The following is an 8,157-nucleotide window of genomic DNA, read 5'->3' on the forward strand; positions in this document are numbered from 1 at the left end:
TGACCAACCTTTGATGGCAGAGTTCTTGTTAGCATCCGAGAGGAACAAGCGTGAGACTAACCGCTTGCTGGCACAGATTGAGCAGAACACCGCACATCAGCGTAAGAAGTTGGTTTCCATCACCGACTTCATTAGTCTGAAACCACCCACCTTCCATCATTCCATTGAGCCACTCGAGGCAGATGACTGGCTCCGGAGCATCACTCACAAGTTGCATTCTGCGAGCGTGGCTGAAGGTGACAAGGTCACCTATGCTACCTATCACCTGGAAGGTCCTCCTAGTATTTGGTGGCAAAGCTATGAGGCTATGCTTCCAGCTGGCCAGATTCCTACATGGAAGGATTTCACCGAGGCTTTTCGTGAGCACCACATTCCTCAGGCTCTCATTGACCACAAGAGGGAAGAGTTCTGTAGCTTTACCCAGGGTAAGCAGCCTGTTGATGCTTACAGTAGAGAGTTTGGAAACCTCGCCCGCTATGCTACAAAAGAAGTGTCCACGGACGCTAAGAAGCAGGCTAGGTTCCGGAAGGGTCTCAACCCTAAGTTGCGTCGTGATCTCCACCTGCATCATTGTGATACTTTCCAGGCTCTTGTGAACAAGGCCATTAATGCAGAGACATCTCAGCTCACTTACGAGGAGTCTCGTAAGCACAACCATGATCTGGGTTCTTCCTCCCACTCTGGCTCTCAGAAGCGACGGATTTGGATTCCGAACTCAGCTCTTCCACCTGGATATGCACCGAGGCCATCCGATGTGGCGCCTCACCCAGCTCAGCAACGTGCTCCACCCAGGCCTATTAGTGGACCACTTGCCAATGTAGGACCACGTCCTACCTCAGGAACTTGCTTCACCTGAGGAGAACCAGGACACTACGCACATGACTACCCTCAGTCCAGTTATACTCCACCCCAGTCTGAGAGGTCTGTTGGCCGTGAAAAGCCACCAGGCAAGATGATCAGTACCAAGCCAGCCTCCATTGCACGAGCATGTGTGCATCATGTCTCAGCTACAGAAGCTCAAGATGATCCTGACGTCGTACTAGAAATGCTTCTTGTCAATTGCCATCCAGCATCGGTTTTGTTCAATACTGGAGCATCTCATTCCTTCATTTCCGAAAGCTACGCTAACTTGCACAACATGTCATTTTGTGATATGCCCTCTCCACTAGTCATTCAAACTCCTGGATCCAAATGGCAAACTTCTAGTGTAAGCCATGGTAATGAAATCCTTGTTGACAGACTTGTATTCCTTGCATCACTCATAGCCCTCAATTCTACAGATATCAACATCTTCTTGGGTATGGACTGGATGAAAGCTCATTATGCCAAGATTGATTGTTACACAAGGTCTGTTCAGCTTACACACCCATCTGGCAAGATAGTCACCGTCTTCACTAGAGTTGCAAAGTGCCAACTCTATTCTCTTAATGCCAGCCCTCTTCCAGACCTTGAAGATATCCCGGTAGTCCATGACTTTTCGGATGTCTTTCCAGAGGAACTGCCAGGTATTCCACCTGACGGAGATGTAGAGTTTGTCATAGATCTTATCCCAGGAACCGCTCCAATCTCTAGGAGACCTTACAAGATGGCACCCTTAGAACTAGCTGAGCTTAAGAAACAACTCGATAAATCCTTGCAAAAAGGTTTCATCCGTCCCAGTTCTTCTCCTTGGGCTTGTCCTGTCCTCTTCGTCAAGAAGAAGGATGGTACGGATCGGATGATTGTAGATTATCGTCCCGTTAATGTGGTCATGATAAAGAACAAGTATCCGCTCCCAAGGATCAACGACCTGTATGATCAGCTCGCTAGATCCTCAGTTTTTTCCAAGATGGATTTGAGGTTAGGCTACCACAAAATCAAAATCAGAAATGGGGACATCCCCAAAACGGCCTTTGTCACTCGTTATGGTCAATACGAGTACACCGTGATGTCTTTCGGACTAACCAATGCTCCAGCTACTTTCTCCTGCTTGATGAACTCGATCTTTATGGAGTACTTAGATAAGTTTGTCATGGTTTATCTCGATGATATTCTTATTTACTCGAAGAATGAGGAAGAGCATGCCGAACATCTTAGACTTGTGATAGAAAAACTCAGAGAGCACCGCCTTTATGCCAAGTTCTCCAAGTGTGAATTTTGTTTGCCAGAAGTGACCTATCTGGGCCATGTGATCTCTGGTAAGGGCATTGCTGTCAATCCCGAGAGAGTTAAAGTCGTTCTCGATTGGACTCCACCCGAAACGGTCAAACAAGTTAGGAGTTTCCTTGGTCTAGCCAGTTATTGTCGCCGCTTCGTTGAAAACTTCTCCAAAGTGGCCAAACCCCTCACGGAGCTTCTCAAGAAAGATAAAAGGTTTGAGTGGACCCCATAGTGTGAGCACAGTTTTCAGGAACTGAAAAGACGCCTGACTTGTGCGCCCATACTCGTGCCACCGGATTTCACTAAAGACTTTGTTATCTATTGCGACGCTTCGCGTCAAGGACTAGGTTGCATTCTTATGCAGGATCGTCATGTGATTGCCTATGCATCTCGACAGTTGCATCCACATGAGGAAAATTATCCTACACATGATCTAGAGCTTGCAGCCGTAGTCTATGCACTTAAGACTTGGCGACATTACCTTCTTGGTAACCGTTGCGAAATCTACACTGACCATCAGAGTCTCAAGTATATCTTCACCCAACCGGATCTGAATCTCAGACAGAGACATTGGTTGGAGTTGATCTCGGATTACGACTTAGGAATCACTTACACCCCAGACAAAGCCAAGGTCATGGCTGATGCTTTAAGTCATAAATCCGATTGCAACAACCTCATGTTGCAACAATGTCAACCACCCCTCCATGAGGAATTATATAAGCTTAACCTTCACATAGCTCCTCATGGTTCCCTTTCTACCTTGGTGGCGAAACCTACCCTTATGGATCAGATCATAGAGGCTCAGAAGCATGATATGGGAATCTCCCGGATCAAGAAGAATATTTCCAAGGGAGTTGCTGGTTGTTTCTCTATGGATGAACGAGGTGTTGTTTACTTTGGAAACCGTTTGGTGGTTCCCAAATGTCAACAGATGCAGCAACTGATCCTTAAGGAGGCCCACGACTCTCCTCTCACGATTCATCCTGGTAGTACAAAGATGTATCAGGACCTACGCCAAAGGTTCTGGTGGACTAGGATGAAGAGAGAAATCGCTCAGCATATTGCCAACTGTGACGTTTGTCGTCGCGTTAAGGCAGAGCATCAGAGACCTGCTGGCACCCTTCAACCTTTAGCTATTCCCGAGTGGAAATGGGACAAAGTTGGTATGGACTTCATCACCGGCTTTCCCAGGACCAAGAAAGGAAATAATGCTATCTTCGTAGTCATTGATCGTCTCTCCAAAGTGGCTCACTTCCTACCTGTTCGAGAGAGTATCACTGCTAGTCAGCTCGCTGACTTATATATCTCCCGAATAGTGTCACTCCATGGTGTTCCACTAGAGATCAATTCAGACCGTTGCAGTCTTTTCACCTCTCATTTCTGGGAAAGTTTCCAGAATGCCATGGGAACTCATCTTTCTTTCAGTACCGCTTTCCACCCTCAGTCAAGTGGTCAGGTGGAAAGGGTCAACCAAATTCTTGAAGACATGCTTAGAGCTTGCGTTATCTCATTCGGTATGGATTGGGAGAAATGTCTTCCCTTTGCCGAGTTTGCTTATAACAATAGCTACCAATCCAGCCTTAAGAAAGCAGCCTTCGAGATTCTGTATGGACAAAGATGTCGAACACCTTTGAACTGGTCAGAAACTAGTGAAAGACAATTCTTTGGGCCGGATATGATCCAGGAGGCAGAAGAGCAAGTGCACATCATTTGTGAAAATTTGAAAACAACCCAATCTCGTCAAAAGAGCCAGTATGACCGTCATCATAAGGAAGTGGCTTATGAAGTTGGCGACAAGGCTTACCTTCGGGTTACTCCTTTGAAGGGTACCCATCGTTTTGGTATCAAGGGCAAGTTGGCTCCTCGTTACATTGGTCCTTTTCGCATTCTTGCTAAACGAGGAGAGGTTGCCTACCAATTGGAACTACCCCCACATCTTTCTCGAGTTCATGATGTCTTCCACATCTCTCAACTCAGGCGTTGCTTCTCGGATCCCATCCACCGAGTGGACCACGAAACGCTTGATCTCCAAGATAACCTCACTTATCGAGAGTTCCCCGTTCGCATTCTGGATCAAGCAAAGCGTGTCACTCGACATCATAACATCAAGTTTCTCAAGGTTCAGTGGTCTCATCATGCCGAGAGAGAAGCTACCTGGGAGCGAGAAGATCGTCTTCGACTTGAGTACCCCGCTTTCTTTCCGCCAGCTCCTGAATCTCGGGACGAGATTCTTCCGAGTGGGGGCGAGTTGTCACATCCCTAGTTCTGGTATGATCCTAGGCTTGCTTTGTGCATCATGTTTAAATTTCAAATGAAATTGAAATGGGGATGTTTCAAACCCTAGCACCAAAGCAATTCAAATAGGTTCAAATTTAAAATGGAATTTCAATGAATCGAAAATGCTTTTCAAAAATGTTCATGGTCTTTGGAAAATGTTGGAAACAACAACCAGGGGTGATGCACATTTTCGCTAAACATTCTGGATTTTTGAATGAACCCATATGTATTTGAATTGGAGCTGTTTAAAATAATATAAATATTTTAAAGGCTCCAAAAATGTTGGAATTTGGTGAGGGCCTCTGGTATATTATAACTAGTGGTCACAAGGAATCTCAATATTTTTATATTTGTGCTGGTATTTATTTTTAAGTCAAAAAACAAATGTAGAAATAGGAAAGAAAACAAAATAGGGAAACACTTACCTGAGGCCTGGCTTACCTGGCACCCCCAGCCGGCCCAGCAGAGGCCCAGCCCACTGGCCTCTGCCAGTCACCACTTACCTCCAGCCAGGAGGACGCCAAGCGCGTGGCCGACACACGCCGGCGCACGCCCGGCCACCTCCTGCCTCTCTGCTAGCTTCCCCGACGCCCTGGATGCCTCCAACGCTGCCACCCAGACCCACTGGCCCCTCCCTCACTCTCCCCGTGTCCATCCCCCTCCTCTGATTTCTCTGCGCAGCACCACCGAACGCCACCATCGCCGCCGCTCGCCGCTGCCGCGGCCACAACCATCTCCTCACCCCTCTGTCGTGTCCACCAGCACCGCCGTTGAGCTCCGCCTCCCCAAGCCGAAGGAATCGAGACCGGACGCCCTGCATCGCCTCCACGCCATCGTCTTCAACCTCGGGCTGACCGAGATCGCTGCCGCCGTCTCGTCGCCCCAAACCTTCCCCGAGCCCGCTGACCATCCCGTCGCCCCCGCTGTGAGCTCCTCTTCTTGTTCCCCCTCTTCCCGAGCTCGTTTACGCCCCGCAGCCGTCACCCCCTTGTCGACCAAACCACGCCGCCGCCCGAGCTCGTCGACGGCAACGCTCCGGTGACCATTTGGTCCCAAACGCGTGTCCACCGAGCTTGCTGCCCCGCGCTGAGCCTCGCTAGCGCCTCTTCTTGCCGCTTGCACCCTGCAACGCTAACCCCACGCGCACCCGAGCTCCGGCCGCCGCGCTCATTGTCGCCGGGCGCTCCCCGGCCGCGCCACCACCATGGCTGGATGCGGACGAGCGTCCGCATTCCATAGCTGCACTCCGCGCCCAAATGGGCCCCTATAGGCAGAACCCGCAGCGCACCGCCGCGTTCGGACTCGCCGGCGGCTAAACGTCGGCAGCCACCGACCTTTGACCGGCGTGGGTTGACCCCCACAGCCCAGTTTGACCTCCCCCCTCTCTCTCACTGACTTGCGGGCCCTGCCCGACTAATTACTATAGTTAGCACTAATTAACTAACTAGGTGAGCTACTACAGTCACTGACTAGTGGGCCCTGCCCAGTTAGTTAGGACTAACTAACTTAGTTAGTTGACTGGGTCACTGACTAGTGGAACCCACTGGTCAGGTTTGACCTGGTCAGCCCCGTTGACTCGCTTACGTCATGCTGACATAGAGCTGACGCAATAATTGATTTCTGGAATTATTTTAACTCAGGAAATTCCAGAATATTGCCTAAACTTCAAAAAATCATAATAATTCAACTGTAGCTTAGAATGAAATAAATTATATATGAAAAATTATCAAAAAAATGCAAGGAATCCATTTATGCCAGTTACATGCATGAAAAACCAACTTATACATGCTGTATAAGTGAAAACATAATATGGGCATTATAAATGCTTCATTTTGAATTGCATTTGAATCTTTGATTCAAATGGGCTTCAACCAACTTGGTAGCATCTTGCATTAGCCCAAACACTAGCACTTGCACATGTCATGTTCATGCATCGTTTTGTTGCATTTGTTTGTGTGTTGATCGCCGGCGACATTTCTTCTTGATAGGTTCCACTCCGGAAGGTGTTCCCGAGTACCTGTCAAAGGAGCCGTACCCCTTCGTCGTTCTATCAGGCAAGCAAACCCCCTTGAGCATTTCGATAAATCCCACTCTCTCGCTCCTGATCCTTATACTGCATTAGGACAACAATGATTCAACTGCTACTTTTCTGCTGCGGTAGTTGAACCCATTCCTCTGCATGACCTGTCATTGCCACAGTAAATAGTTGAAACCCACTAGCATGAGTACGAGTTGCTTGAGCCCTGATGTGCCTACTCATCCATGCTTGTTTTCTTTATGCCGGCTATGCTTAGAGTTGTGTCAGGTCTGATTCATCGGGAATGAATCGGAGTGGTGAACATGTCCTACCGATAAAGGCTAAGTGTGTGAACACGTTTTGGTAAAGGTAGCGATGAGTGGCCATGTAGGAGTACATGGTGGGTTGTCTCATTGGAACTGTCCCTAAGGACTGAGTTTGTGTATGTTATCCAAGTCCAGTTACTACCACACATTGGGTTCTGGTTATCCGGCCCCTCTCGGCTTATTAATCCACTTGATCTCTGTCCAGGAGTTGCAACTAGTTTCTGGCATTTGTAGGTAGTGCGACTTGTCTACCAGGTGGTGTCCGGCGGGACGGGCTTGGGACAGACTAGGCACCGTGGCATGGTGTACCAAGTGGCACCCGAATGGTGGGCTTGGGAACCCTGCTCACATCATTTGGGGCCGTGAGCAACACCCCGGCCGGATCTCCTTGCGGATGGAACCCGAATAGGCGATAAACCTGGATGAGAGACTTGTGTGGTTAGTCAGGTCGTGGCTGACACCCTCGCCCGGCTTCCGCTTGAAGGTTGCCGAGATACATGACGTGTAAAGGGCTATAAGTGGCGAGAGCGTGTGTGAAGAAGTACACCCCTGCAGGGTCAACATTATCTATTCGAATAGCCGTTTTCCTCGGATATAGAAACTTGGAGGACTTATGTAGTACATAGACAACTTGAGGTGGATACCCTAAAATCCGCAAGATAAGCGTGAGTGCTATGGATGGCCTTCTCATAGGAGACGGGAACGGACCCATAGTGGAGTATTGATATGGTGAATATGTGGACTCGTGTGCGTCTCCTCACCTCAAAGAAGTTTCTGTACTCGTAGTATAGGTTAGCCACTCAGTCAAAGCTGGCTTGCTACTATTAAAACTCCACCACCCCTTTGTTGATAATGTTGCATATGTAGATAGTTCTGATGTAAGACTTGCTGAGTACCTTCGTACTCACGTTTGCTTATTTATGTTTTGCAGTTGGTTACACTAGTGACTTCGACGAGTAGCTTGTATCCCAGCTGCGATCTTGTACCCTTGGGAGGGTCGTGTTTAGTCAGGCTTCTTAGTCTTTTCCTTTTGTAGTTGTCAGTACTCAGACATGTAATGCTTCCGTTGCTTGTATGCTCTGAATGACGGGTCATGAGACCCCTGTTTGTATTGAATGCTATGTGGCTCTTCTGGGCCTTTATCTATATGAGTTTGAGTTATGTTGTGATGCCATGTTGTACAGCACATACTTGCATGTTGCGTACGTGTAACGTGTATTGCTATGTGTGGGATCCGACAACCTAGTTGTTTATCCCTGGTAGCCTCCCTTATGGGGAAATGTAGTCTTGTGCTTCCATGAGCCATAGTAGTCCGCTACAGCCCAGTTCACCGGAGTCCTGCTAGCCCAGCACTACTGCTCCGGAACACTTGACTGGCCGGCATGTGATTCACTTTGT

Source organism: Triticum dicoccoides, chromosome 3A, assembly GCF_002162155.2.
Source record: "Triticum dicoccoides isolate Atlit2015 ecotype Zavitan chromosome 3A, WEW_v2.0, whole genome shotgun sequence".
NCBI lineage: Eukaryota > Viridiplantae > Streptophyta > Magnoliopsida > Poales > Poaceae > Triticum > Triticum dicoccoides.